The 15,069-nt window shown below is 40.7% G+C and overlaps 1 non-coding gene across 1 annotated transcript; it reads left to right on the top strand.

Moving 5' to 3' along the window:
* The first annotated feature begins 7,071 nt into the window (after positions 1-7,071).
* Positions 7,072-7,143, top strand: Trnaw-cca. The gene has a single exon. It is a non-coding gene; the product is annotated as a tRNA-Trp (tRNA).
* Positions 7,144-15,069: the final 7,926 nt, after the last annotated feature.

The following is a 15,069-nucleotide window of genomic DNA, read 5'->3' as shown; positions in this document are numbered from 1 at the left end:
TTGCTACCGCCTCATCGAAGGCAGGGTATGGCAAGTCTGGTGACCCTTACTGGCTCTCCGGGACAGACCATCTCTACTCATACGTATTCCTCTTCAGTCATGGCCCTTTCCTTAGCCACAGGCTTGATTTAGAAGGAGTCAAATCACTATATACCGTATCAAGTCATCATTGTTTCCGCCGATTTTTAGTCATTTCCCATTTACTTCGGTGTTCAGACTAAGTTTTGTAAGTGAGATCGCGTCAATGCAAATTGCGTGACCATACCATCGAAAACTCCTCCCTCGCAACTCTCTCATTCACCACTGGTCCAACGCACTGTCTTTACTTCCATTACCGCGAGGCATCGTTCGTTGTCTTTGGTAGTCGGCCAACATTCAAAACCATAAATAGCAACAGATCGAGCAAAACAACATATATAGAACGCCACTTAATATAATGCGTGAAGTAGGCACTAGGTACTGGACCAGAGCAAAACAAATGAGTTTGTTGTTTGATTGCCCTGACACCAACATCAGGGATGTTTCATTCAGTCGGCCAAGTTTCAGCAGCACTTGATGAGAACTCCACAACAGCTGACTTGATATGTCGTTGCTAACGATGCTGCCCAATCCATTTTCCACGAGTGATTTGTCGGTGAAGACTATTAAGCCCGTAATCCCAAAAGATTCGTGGCCATTTCTCGACCATTCTTCTCTTTTGGTGATTACTACGGAGTATGTCTTTTCAAAGACGAATCTGGAAACCATATGATCGGCGGGCATCAGAGCCACCTGATGTTTGCTAAGAAATTTCCAGATAGACGCATAACCGTATGATTGACTGCCTTTCCACACGCCAATAGTATCAAGCCTATTTGCATCGTAGGCTGCTTTCCTTTTCATTTTATTTTGGCGGTATATTTAGAATAACCTAGAGTGCCGCAGCCAGCGTACTATTTCGGTAATACGAGCCTCTGAACTTGCGTGAGCAGCTTCCTACTGTTCAGTCTGACTGATCGGTCGGAAATTTTTGCGTCTGTGAAGGCGGGTTCCCCTGGTTTAGGAATAAATGTTACCTCCAAGTCACGTGAGCTGATTTGGAATATAGGCGTGTGCTATACGTTTCAAGTGTGTATACTCAGGTCATTCATTCCCTCTATTGCTAGAGCAGGAATAATGCCATCCGTGCCCGTAAACTTGTATCTATGGAACAAGTTAAATGCCAATTTCACTCATTCCAGTGATACTGCTTTGCATGCCAGAATCCAATTTTTCGGTTGAGGGCTGTATGTACCTCTCGGTCCCGAGATGAGATTGTGGAGGCTGCTTGCGAAGTGAACTTCAAACAAATGATTTGCCGCTTCTCCATCGCTTTCTGGGTACCTCCCGCTCTGTAAACGTAGATAACCCAACTGCTGGCAACGATCTTTGACGAGGAACCGCTCTAGCTTTGAGGTTACATCCTGCTATTATGTCCATGCCTTTACGTTTGTTCCCGAACCTTCGTAATATCCGGCTCATCCTATACTGAGGAAAGCTCCCGGCCTATCAGCTCTTCCTCCTTCTATGCTGCCCAATCCAGGTGGAGGAGTTGAAATTATGTTGGACTCCAAGTTGTTCCAGGACATCAACACCATTATGCTTCTCTTCTGGAAGCCAGAGAAAGCATTTTTAAACGATGGTAGTTCCGAAACCCTCTTCAGGTTAGCAGCTTGCTTTAAAGACAGCATCCTCGCAAGAGATTATATTATGCTTTGTAGGTGTTCGGTAGATGTATACCATAAAATGTTACGGATAAAATTTGGCAACGAAAGTACAAAAACTTTCATTCAACTCCAACCATCAATCTCACTTGGTAATTCCCAAAGTAGTGACCCCGAGTTCAAAAGGGAAATTGCCGAGTTGAAGATAAGCAGGAAAGTAGTGACAACCAGAATGTTAAGAGCACGCCACACGCCTGCGTAGTGCCTACCATCTACTCTTCCACCGATTATGGTGGCAACGGATGACCAGCCACTACAAACCGCAGCCGGCGTAGCAGACAAGAACAAAGCTGCACTTTTTCAACACTATGAATCACGGAAAGAACGCCAGTCATACAAACATCATCGCCATCAGCAGCAAAAACACGCCTAACACAACTAGTTCAGCAATTGTTGATAATTATTATTATTCTGTTAAGGGAAAGTCGCACAGCGTCCTTAAAGAACTATTGTGCCCATTTTACAGGTTATAGTATACCTATTGATCATAGTATCTCAAGCAAGCCTATAACCGTCAGGAACTTTAGTATGTTCCCTACTTCCAGATCCTTCAACTTTGCATCTGGTATTATCAGCAATTGTTAAGTCAGCTCGCAGAACTGCGGGCGTAGACGCGCAGTTAAACGGCAGATTCACTCCGAGAATTCATCCAGACAGAAATCTCAACGTACATAACGCAAACATCTTCACTCCGAGGGTATATAGGCCATCAAATGCATGAAACCATGTAATTGGAGTTCGAAGAATGCGAATGGCCCCGTGTCATCCCTTTTACATTTATCTATGTCCACCGAAATATGAAAATACGGCCACCTATGGATACAGGCGCCCATATAAGCATTACCTGCGCAGTCACTCGGTAAAAGAGACAGACTACTCACAGCTCCCACTTTTTGAACACCACAATGAGAAGCAGGTCATGTGTTACATCTAAATAAACAAATCAAATATGTAAACACGGCTTTCATTCAACTTCTGCTAACCTGACAATTCCCAAAACCTTATTAAAATCGATTTACTATCTGCCGCAGAACCGCTGAAAATTATTACTTCGCGGAAAGACAGCGCTTTAAGTACCCAAGCCTTTCGTTCTTCGAGCGCTCCTTGCGCGTGTGGGTCCAGCACTCGTCTGCGAGTCATCCCACCGTTGCTAACACTTTTTCAGCGATTCATACCTTGCCACCTTTCGGTGTTCCGTGTCCTTTTCAAGTGGATTCATTCTCCTCTTCTCGAACAGCCAGTGTGCCTTGCTTGCTTACACTCTACCTTGCATGTGATGGTACTGAAGGCACGGCACATCTTTAATGCCACTAAGCAACAAATCCTGTTTACTTTCCTCCGGTTGTGCTTCCCCCCAAACTTCTTCTTTTTCTTCAACCTTTGTCCCGTTCACAAGCGGGGTCGGCTCGTCGTGATCGGCTTCGCCATTTGGCTCTATCGAATGCCTGATCTGGGTGCAATCTCGAGGCTTTCAAATCCCCATCCAGCGTATCAAGCCACCGTTGCTTAGGTCTGCCTTTTGGTCGTTTACCATCGACTTCGATGTTCAGACCAATCTTTGCAAGTGAATTCTCGTTTGCACGAATTGCGTGACCATACCATCGAAGACGCCTCTCTCGCAACTTTTCCACGATCGGTGCAACCTCATAACGATCGCGGATATCCTCATTTCGGATGTGATCTAAACGTTTGACGCCACTAGTCCAACGTAGCATCTTCGTCTCCATTACCGCGAGACGCCGTTCATTGTCTTTTATGGTCGGCCAACACTCAGAACCATAGAGAGCGACTGGACGGACGACATTGCGGTAAATTTTAGATTTGAGACGTTCGTTGATACGTCGATCACAAAGGACACCAGTTGTGGAAGACCACTTCATCCAGGTTGCGTTAATGCGTGAAGCAATTTCATAACGCATATAGTAGTGAAAAGCGAACCACTCCGGCTACAAGTAATATGCGACTGTTTCTTGGACCTCAAATGTTAAACAGCATCCGCGCTAACGATACGTTGGTATTTGTCCCTTTTTACAGGCATATTTCAGGTGTCCTTTGAAATTGTTCTTAGCTTCAATTAACAACCCCAGGTATTTGATAGACGGCTTTGAAGTGACCACTAACCGAATACTAATCTTATTCCTTTTCCTACAGTTAATAATCAAGACCGGTTCCGTATCGAACTAAAATGTCCTTTCCGAGAGTTAGGAACTTAGTCAAGTAACTAAAGACACCCGTTTTAGCCAATGAGCTTTTCATCCAATCAGCCAGCTGCGATTGGAATTGAAAGCACTTTTGGCGTCCAATGTCAACACGGCACAGCATTTATTAGACGCCATCACTTTTCGAGCCAGATTCAAAACCACATCTACGGCATCGATTGAGTGTCAATATCCGAATTGTCGCCCTGATAAGCCACCTTATATTTTATGATAGGGAGAAGTCTGTTGTATATGACAGTTTGGAGCAGCAACTAGGACCTTTATTTTCATCTACTCTTCGGCAAGTCTGCGCAAGTTCCCCCTCAGTTACTGGAAAAATTGTGTGGACGTCCAATGCTTCCTTATATCTTTTGTGTTCCCCTCTATCCCGGAGAGGGGACGAGATCGACATTATGATATATAGAAGAAGATGCTGGCAGGTCAGTTGTGGTGCTCGCCCTGCCGTCTTCTTCACAACTACCATGTACGCATTTCCCAAGGGTTTTGGTCTGCCACTGCGCAGGGCCCCTTGAAGCATTCTCGCTTGCTGGTCCATACAGCCTGCTTAAGTCTACCTCAAAGGTTTGCATATACTTCCCGTTTCTCGACTGGTCCAGATCCCTTCTTGCTAGAAAACATTCAGCTCGCAAATCCGCAATCTCTTCGTTCCACCAATACTTTGACCACCTATTTGCGAGGACTTGCCGTCCCGGCATTGCAACGTTACATACTCTCATTATGAGGCTCATCAATTAATAAGCGTTGGCGCAACAATCCATTTGGATCAAAGCCTTAAAGTGTGTTAGAGTACTTCATCCAAGATCGTAACGGTACACTACAGTACACTGTAGGAGGCAATGTGGTCAGCATTGCGCTCGTCCGAGATTATTACCCTTATTTGACTCAGGTGCTGATTCACGGTAGAGTTGACTGGTATCCGACGTCAAATCACGATACAAATCGCCGCTCTAACCACTGAGTTATCTGGACTCTTTTATCATTTGCGCCACCTTTTCTGAAGCCACACCACCCAGATTGTGGCCTCCCAATGGCATCTTTATGAATGCATCCTCCACAAACTTTTTCACGAACCAGCCCTGATTTCCAGCTCCGCGAGAACGCACAAGGCAACATAGTCCATATTCGATCTGTAGCCCAGGCACCATTCTTTTTGTTGTGACAAGGCTGATTATCGCCGCTTTGATTTACTTCTCATAGATGGTCTGCGAGAGTAGGTCTTCCTCTGCCTCGTAGTGGTTGATGTTGATACAAGTTCATTTCTTCACTGCATCCAAGGCTCTCCTAAGTCCTGGGCAACTATTGCTGCCTGCAACATGCCGACAGTCGACGCCCTTTTTCCTCTTGCAAAGCATACATTCAGGGCCAGCCTTGCAATCTCTGAACGTATGACCTTCTCCCCCACATTGTCTGCATCTTTTTGACCTGTCACATTCACCGGTATATTTCGCCGCTATGTCGCCAAATTTAATGCATCTAAAGCAGGACCAGAAGGACACTTGCTCCCTGAGTCGGCTAGCGACCCAACTTATTTTCAGCTTATCGTTGCCGTTTACCTGCCTTCATATGCGTTCTTCAGTTCTTTAATTTGCAAACTGAATGGCTCCAACTGTTTTTCTAGTCCCTCGCGGGCATCCACCTTCTTCGTGGTTTCTTCAATGTTTTTACATTGTAGGACAATCTTCTGCTATTTACTCCGCCTCCTTCCTTAAGGACTTTTCTACTTACCGGAAAAATTTTCAACCATTTATACCAAGAAACTTCAGTAAACCGACAACTGGCAGTTATTCATAAAAATGTAAAAATTCATTTCGCGTGTGAAATGTCAAGGAAGACGGTGAAATATTGTTTCGTGCCTTGCTGCATAAATAATTCCACAAAAACCCCGCTGAAAGATTTTTTAGGTGTTCCGAAAGGAGATATTCGGAAGAAGTGGATTGTCATCGCTCGATGAACTCCGGTTTCTTTGTGATCGGGTTTATATTGTTGTGAAGATCGTTTCAATGTGAGTTAACACTTAATAAACAATCTTAATCAATAATATATGACTGAATTTTAGAATTAGAATTTACAATTTTGTGTCGCTATAATTCATTTTCCATGTTTCATTTGAAAGAAGATCTTGAGAATTTTATGCAGTTCTTATTAGAGATCCCACTTCCAAAACCTCAGAAGTGCTCATCCTGAGAAAAATCGACCTGCAGCTACGAAATTGCAAGGGAAACAAAAGATAAATTTGCTTAATTTAAATGAAGTCGCAAGAGCCAAGATTCCACAAAATATTCAACCGGCCAAAGGTTCGAATCCCGCCCAGTCCAAATTTATTTGTTTCACTGCCTGTGAATCTTTCGGTAACGTACGTTGTATTGCCGCCCATGTAAAAATGCGAGTGAAATTTCTTGGGCAGCTCTGTTCGGGCATTAATTTAATTTCTTAAGCTTGTAAAATGGAAGATATGTTTGAGCCAATCGTTACACGCAGATATTAATCAACATTATTCTATTTAGTATAATTAATATCGGGTAAGCAACATGTTGACACCTTTCTTTTCGAGGATTTTGTACTTGCCAGAATTTGCTATATATCATGTCACCATTACTGCCAAAACGTCAAGTAAATTGAAGAATTGTCCTTTCAAGCAATAATTTCCCACTTTTCTGTTAAAAGCTGATTGATTACTTCAAAAGTAACAAGTTACGCACTAAGCCGTACGCTTTCACGTAAATAAGATTCAAATTCCTCGTTCCGTAACGTCGCATGAAGTGTCAGTGTTTTCTTTTCCGCCTTGTGAGAATTCAATTGTATTGTAATTGTAATTAATAAATGAACGTTCCAAATTGGTCTTTTACAACGGACATAGTAATTGGGCAGGTGAAACTACTACTTCGGCATAAAAAAACCTATAATTATTTTCTAAGGCGGGGAGTCTTTTATAGTTCTCGAGAAGCAATTTGAATATGAATTGAGAAGTATTTGCATTTCCCATCCAATGAAATCGTTTTAAAATTGTCCTAACAAGAATCAGTAGCTTGCAAACACCATTTATTGACAACTGTCAGTCACTTGGGACTTCTTTCTGAAAGTGTTGTGTCTTAGCTAAAACACGAATATGTGACTCCGTGGCGCAACGGTAGCGCGTCTGACTCCAGATCAGAAGGTTGCGTGTTCAAATCACGTCGGGGTCAAGCAGTTGCTTCTTTTTTTTTTTCCAAGTATAAATAATTTTATTGAACTGTGAATAAATGTGAAATTCAATAAAAGCATATGCACATATTACAATAAGAATAGATACTATTGTATCTAATTAAGTAAGTGTATTGTATGCAATAATTGCGAAAGTATTTTAATTCTTCTCTTCATCTGAATTTATAAATAATTTCGATTGGCTAATAAAATTGTGTATTTTATTGCGGTTACTTTGGTGCAAGATATGTGGGTAAATCCCAAGTAGAAGTCAGTCAAATTGATTTTTTAATAAGAGCAATTGAGGCTTCTTATGCACTCATAACTATGTAATAGTCGCCATCGATGGATGCCTTTGCTTTCGGTACTTCCTTTTGCTTCTAGTACTATTATTGCAAGTAATTTCTTACCATTGTATACTGTCTTAAATAAAATTTAGCAATTATATATTGTATTATTGTCTTAGCAGAAGATTATAAATAGATCGCTTTATAGGCACCGACAGCTCGGTCATTTTTACGAGATTTGATCTATCGGATGCGTTTCTTTTTCAAATTTTACTTTAACTTTTACTACTTCTGGTCGAGTCGTCAGACTTCGGTCACGGAAGGGAAATTTATTGTTGTGGCTGCACTGCCCTGCTTTGGTGCGCAACATGGCGGGGATTTTTCGTGGGGAGAGAGAGATGGGAGCAGGGATGCAAACTCTACTTATTTATAAGGAGATCTACTTATTTTCGACTCGATCTACTTATCTCCTTATTTTTGCATGAAATCTACTTATTTTTACACGCTATGACTGATTTTTCAATTTTTGCAAAGCGCATAAATAGTCATTGAAGTAGAAGGTTATATTACAACAATTTTCGTTTAGAGTAGAATGGATCTTGATGCTGAACTAAAAACAGTAGTATAAAGACTACCATGGTAGTTCAACGGTCAAGTCTTGTGGCTTGTCACTTGGTTTGTGTATGCATGACATGAGGCCGTGCATGTGTATAAATTGCAGTTGGAAAATGTGTCAAAGTGGATTCTTGAGTGTGCATTCTTGAGAGTTCAGCCGAACGCAGCAGAGGTCCTTGGACAGCAGCAGAGGTAAAAGTTTTTTTGAGAATTTATAAATTACAAGATTTTTTCTTTTTTCAGCAGTGGTTATCTTTTAGGTACCCTTTAGTGATAAGCGTGGATAGTGTTAAGTTTTTGTGGGTAGAAAGTAGTTTTTGTTTTTTGAAAAATTTTCAGCAGAAATCGCTATGGAGACGAGGGCCCAGAAAGCCCCAGAGGTCCGATTAATATCGGACCAATCCCAAGAGAAACTAATCGCCAGTCTGCAACGCAGTCTGGATGAAATCAATAAACAGCTAGCCGCGGCGAAAATTGAGATAGAGGAGCAGCGGAAGCAGAACGAGGGTCTGACAGCCCTCATCAAAAGCTTGCAGGAGTCAATAGACCTGCAAAACAGGGAGAAAAAAGAAAACGGCAAGCGTTTGCGCATCGAGAGTCCACAAGTGTCGGACTCGGAAAGCAACTCGCCATCGGAAGAGGAAATGTCCACCGACAACACGGACAACACCGCCACCGAGGAGGAGGAAGATGTAGACTTTCCACCTCTGCCGCCACCGAAACCAGTGCCAACTCTTCCGCCCACTTTTTTTAAAAAAACCGTAGTGAAGTCGCCGGAAAAGCCAAAGCCTTCAGGACAAGAAAGTCCTAAGGCTAAAGAAGCCGAAAAGGGCACGGTACCCGTGATCTTAAGGCAGCCATCAAAATGGCCAGCCATTGAGAAAGAATTGCGGAAAAGGAAAATTAATATCCTTCACGCGAGGAGGATTCACCTGGGAGTGAGAATAACTCCAGAGCAGCCGAGCGACCATCGGAAGATCACTAAATTCTTTAGAGAAAGTGGAATTCAATTCCACACATATCTTCTCCCAGAAGAGAAGAACATAAATATTATAATCCGGGGGCTCGAGGGAATAGCGCCCGAAGATGTAAAGGAAGACCTTGAGGATCAGGGCTTCCATCCTATAGAGTGCTTCTTCATAAAAATGAAGAACGGGCCCTCCAGACTACTGAAGGTGTTAATGCCGAAAAACGAAACCGGCATATACAATGTAAAATCGATCTGCCACCTGATCGTGAAAATCGAGTCCCAAAAACCGAGGACTTCCCAATCGCAGTGCCATAACTGTCAGCAGTTTGGACACTCTGCGAATAACTGTTTCGCTGACGCACGTTGCGTTAAATGCGAGGGATCGCACCACTTTTCCAAATGCGAGAGGAAGCAGGAGCAGAAGGCAACCTGCACCAACTGCAAAGGAGATCATCCAGCCAGCTACGGCGGATGTCCCAAAAACCCTAAAAACATTAAAAAAACCTTCGCCCAGATGGCGAAATCGAATTCATCTCCACAGGTATCACAACCAATCAATAAGCCGACAGGAAAAACTCCAACAGCACCGAAAACTCCCTCTTCCTCAGCGAACCCGAAGCCTGTGCAAATGGATCAAGTGCTGAGCAGCATGCAAGCACAGATACAAAACATGATGGAGTCAATGATGACTAAAATGATCCAAAACCTGTTTAGCTCTCAGATCCCTCTAGGCAACCCAACTAAGATCCACCATGGTAAGCATTAAGCTTAACATTATCACATGGAACGCAAATTCCGTAAAAGGAAAAATGGAAGAATTGAAAGAATTCCTTTACGAGGCAGAAGTAGATATACTACTCATCCAGGAAACGTTCCTCAAACCAACAGACCCACTTAAAGTACCCAACTACGACATATATAGAAACGAACGACTTACTGGCCGTGGAGGAGGAACCGCAGTCCTCATTAAGAGAAGCATCGAGCATCACCGCCTGGAAACACCAGTCATCACTGGAATGGAAGCTGCAGTCATCGAGGCAAGGACAGGACCAGCTGATATAAAAATCATATCAGCCTGCCGTCCTCCATCAGCAGATAATTTTTCAGAGGACCTTCAACTGCTACTCAACGGGGACAGACCGACTTTTCTCGCCGGGGATCTGAATGCGCGTCATCGAGACTGGGGAGCAACCCGAAACAACAAAGCGGGGAGAGAACTGCTCGCTTTCCTAAACGGAAACGAAGCAACTATTCACGCACCAGAGGAACCAACACATTATGGACGCAGCACAACCGGCACCATAATCGATGTGGCTATTACAAAGAATTACAGCAACCACATCGCAATCAACGTGTTGGACGACCTCTCGTCGGACCACAAACCGGTGTTATTTTCAATATACAACATATATATTGAAAATCCACCGAAAATGATAAAAACCACCAACTGGGATACCTACCGCCATATTCTAAGACAATACACCACAACCTCAAAACTAGAAACTTCGGAGCAGGTAGAGATAGAGATTGAAAACCTAACCGCCCAACTAATTTCAGCCAAGCAGGAGAGCTCAACGGAGAGAGAAGTAAACGACCAACAATACTTCCGGCTCCCAAGAAATATTAAAGATAGAATAAGGGAGAGAAATCGCATCAGAAAAAGAGGAAGAATGACAGGAGATCCCAACCTGAAAAGAGAAGCGAATCGGCTCACTAATGTTATCAGAGATGACATTGACCGATTCAGAAACGAACAGTGGGAATACTTTCTCCAAAATCTTGAGCCGGGAAGCAACAACTTCTGGCGACTCAGCAAATATTTTAAAAGAGGCTCGAGAAGGCAAATGCCTACAATTCATGGTCCCAATGGCCTTGAATTTTATAAAGAGGGAAAGGCCGAAGCGTTCGCGGACTCACTCGAACTCCAGTTCAGGGAGAACACCGCATTGGACGACGAATCTGAAGAAGAGTACGAGTCAGAAACAGAGACACAAGATGACTCAACACAAAGAGAAGACTGGGAACTGCAAACAGATCAGGTGGAAGTCCAAACCATCATTCATGGACTAAGCAGCAAAAAAGCCCCAGGATGGGATATGCTTACAAACGAATGCATCAAGAATGCACCGAATAACATCGCCGAATCAATCACTGCAGTAATAAATGCAGTACTCCGTCTCAGAACATATCCAAAAGCATGGAAAAAATCCATCATCATCCTTCTGCCGAAACCGGGAAAGAACCCAACCTTCCCACAGAACTGGAGACCCATCAGCCTACTTCCAACAATTGGAAAAATTGCAGAAAGGGTAATACGGAGCAGACTGCAGGATCAACTCAACGAGCTCAACATCATCCCAGAGGAACAATACGGATTCCAACGAGATCATTCATGCGAGCTTCAACTGGCCAGAGTAGTCCAGCACATTCGCAATGGTTTGAACAAGCGGAAATCGACCGGACTATTAATGTTCGATATATCGAAAGCCTTCGATAAAGTCTGGCACGCAGGGCTCGTAGCCAAATTAAAGAAATTTAAAATATCTGATTCTATGATAAGACTGATCCAATCCTTTATTGCAGATCGAAGTTTTAGGGTGGCACTGGAGGGGCACCAATCAACGGAAAAAAGAATAGAGGCAGGAGTACCCCAAGGATCGCCGCTTTCCCCGCTGTTATACACAGTATACACGGCGGACATTCCAAGACAATTTAACCGCTTCACAGGGATCTCCTTATTCGCGGACGACACATGCCTCTTCCACACATCGAAACAGGCACGCCTCATCACTAGCAATCTTCAGAAGGCAACCAACACAATGTTGGAATACTTCAAAAAGTGGAAGATAAAAATAAACCCGGAGAAGACCCAGGCAATCTTCATCACAAGAAAGAGAGAACAGAAACCGGGAAAAATCCAAATCGAAAATCAGCCCATCGATTGGAAACCAACCGCGAAATATTTAGGACTGACTTTCGACAGCAGACTAAATTGGAGAAAACACATAAAGTTGAAAAGAGATGCATGCACAGGTACGCTGAAATCCCTTTACCCTTTAATTAGATCTAAGAAACTAAACATTAAGAATCGTCTTTTAATTTATAAACAATTAATTCGCCCATCTCTGCTATACGGGAGCAGTATTTTCTACCAAACATGTAAGACATATAAAAAGCAACTGCAAATATGTCAGAATATAGCTGTAAGAAAAATTTTCAATGTCCCGCATTATATAAGAAACCTAGATATACATAGCGATCTAAGATTAGAAACCATAGATAAGTACATTAAAGATAAAGCCCTGAAATTATTCCAAAAAATTGATTCACACAAGAATAAAACTTTAAAGATCTTAAAAACAGAAAAACAGAAAAAAGAAACTTATCCTAGCTTAAGGGCATTAGTATTATAAGAATGTATAGTATTTTAAGGTAATTATCATAGTATTATAAAGTAATATTGTTAATATTGTTAGTTAAGATAAAATTAGTTAAGTAAAAGTTAGTTAAGAAAAAATTATTATTATTAGTATTGTAAGTAATTTAAATAACTAGTATAAGATATAAGTTTTATAACGTTGTTGGAAAAAAAAAAAAAAAGCGCCGGTGAGCCGGTCGGTTTCGTTTGAATTTTATGAGATTGGAATTTAAATTTATTCATGTAATCGTAAGCTGCATAAGTAAGAATTGAAAATTAAGTTTAGCATGTAACTGTAAGAAAGATAATTTTAGGCATGAAAATGAAAAGATTTTTCGAAGTAGTTTCGAAGGACCCGCAGCGGGCATCTTCAAGTTCTGAACCTGACTCGGAAAGCACCGAAGGAATTACCGGAAAAGGATAAGGAATGTGAAAAATCGAAAAAGCAGAAATATGAACAAAAGTACGTAAAATACTGGGAAAGTGAATTTAAATGGTTATCTGAGGGAACAAAAGGCTGTCATTATGCATTCTGTAAAGTGTGCTCTGTAGATGTATACATAGGGAAGATGGGTAAAAGTGCAATTAAATCCCATGCAAACACCCAAATACATACAAAAAACGCTGGAACGATTTCATTAAACCTAGTGCAACAAAATATTAAACCATTATTTAGTTCAGCCCAAGACTGCTGTTATTGATGCCGAGATTATGATGGCAGTATTTGTTGCGGAACATAATTTGGCATTCCAAATAATGGGTCGCTTACCGCAATTCGTTAACAAAATTACCCCGGATTCGAATATTGCCAAAAAAGGAAAGTGTTCTAGGACGAAAATGGTAAACATTTTACGGAACGTTTTGGGAATATCTTACATAGAAGAAATTGTTGATTTGTTAAACGCCAATAAATTTTCTTTAATTATTGACGAGTCCACAGATATATCTTTAGTAAAAACCTTGTGCTTGGTGGGTAGAGTATGTAAAAATTTTAAAGTACATGCCTTGTTTTTTGATTTAATTGAAGTTGAATCTGCAGATGCTAGTAGTCTGTTTTCTGCTGTAATCAATAGTTTCACGAAGAATAATATCATGTACAAACAAAACATGATTGGTTTCGCAGCTGATGGAGCCAATGTTATGATGGGTAGGAATCATTCCGTATCTATAATACATTATTGAAAGCAGACATAAATGATCTGTTCGTTCTTAAATGTGTTTGTCACAGTTTTCACTTATGCGCCTCATACGCATGCGAAAAACTTCCTGGCGAAGTAGAAGATTTGGCGCGTAATATTTTCAATTATTTGAAGAGTTCATCGAAACGTCTTAAAGATTTTTCTTCCTTACAATATTTTTTTAAATTCAAAGCAAATAAAATTTTACACCCTTCTCAAACGAGATGGTTATCATTATCTGCAGTCGTAAGTCGCTTAATAGAACAGTATGATGTGCTTATAGCATACTTTTCTATTGCAGTCAAAGAGGAAAATCTACAAACAGCTAAACATATTTTAACGTCGCTGAAGGATCCTATAACTAAATTATATTTATTGTTTTTAGAATTCGCACTTCCTTTTTTCATTAAATTAAATAAACTTTTTCAATCAGAAAGCTCACAGATACATAAGTTGCACAGTTCGGTTAAAGAAATAGTAGTAACATTGTTAGAGTGCTTTGTAAGGAAAGATTATATTACAATGTTTTTAGATAGTACCTCAGAATTTAATCTCCCTCCAGAATGTTTGTTAGATTTGGAAAGTATATACCTCGGTATAAAAGTTGAATGCTTTCTAATTACGAATGAAATCAATGTCATTGAAATAGATACTTTTAAGAATAAGTGTCGTAACTTTTATATTGAGGCCGTTCTGCAAATATTATAAAGATTCGATTTGAATAACTCTTTTTTTAGGAATCTTTCCATAATCGCACCTGACAATGTATACGCTTGTACCTATAAATCGATAGCTCCACTTTTACAACAAGTCCCACGTTTACTAGCTGACAATATACAAGAAATTGACTCGGAATACCGCACTCTGATAAATTTCGTAAAAGATAAAGAACAAATTTTAGACATTGAAGAATTTTGACGTATGGTTGCTCGCATTGAAATTGGTAACGAGCAAGCATTCCCGAATTTAGTTAAACTAGTATTTACTATTTTGTCCTTCCCACATTCGTCTGCAAATGTTGAAAGGGTATTTTCCCAAGTAAATTTAATGAAAACAAAAATCAGAAATCGATTAGAGAATGCAACCATTAAAGCATGCTTACAAACGAAAGGGTTACTAAAACTACAAAACTCTGATTGCACAAATTTCAAAGTGACTACTGAGATGAGAAAAAAGTGCAATAAAACTATGTACGATATTCCCAAATAACTTAATTTAATTTTTATTGAATTTTTATTTTGTTGGTTCCTTTTTTATTTTGGAATTAAGTTTTGTTTTTCAATGTTGAATGAATTATTTTACATTTTATTTATTGTTATATTTTATCATTAATTCTGAATTATGTTATGTTTTTTGTGTTCTGTACCTAGTGCTTTGAATATATTAAAGTTATAAATAATATTACGAATTTTTTTGAGGTAACAGGGCTCTTAATGGCACAAAAATAAATCTACTTATTT

The sequence above is a fragment of the Hermetia illucens genome, chromosome 4 (assembly GCF_905115235.1).
Source record: "Hermetia illucens chromosome 4, iHerIll2.2.curated.20191125, whole genome shotgun sequence".
In the NCBI taxonomy this organism is placed as follows: domain Eukaryota; kingdom Metazoa; phylum Arthropoda; class Insecta; order Diptera; family Stratiomyidae; genus Hermetia; species Hermetia illucens.
Note: the sequence above shows the minus strand (reverse complement) of the source record. Positions and strands in the feature narration are given on the sequence as shown.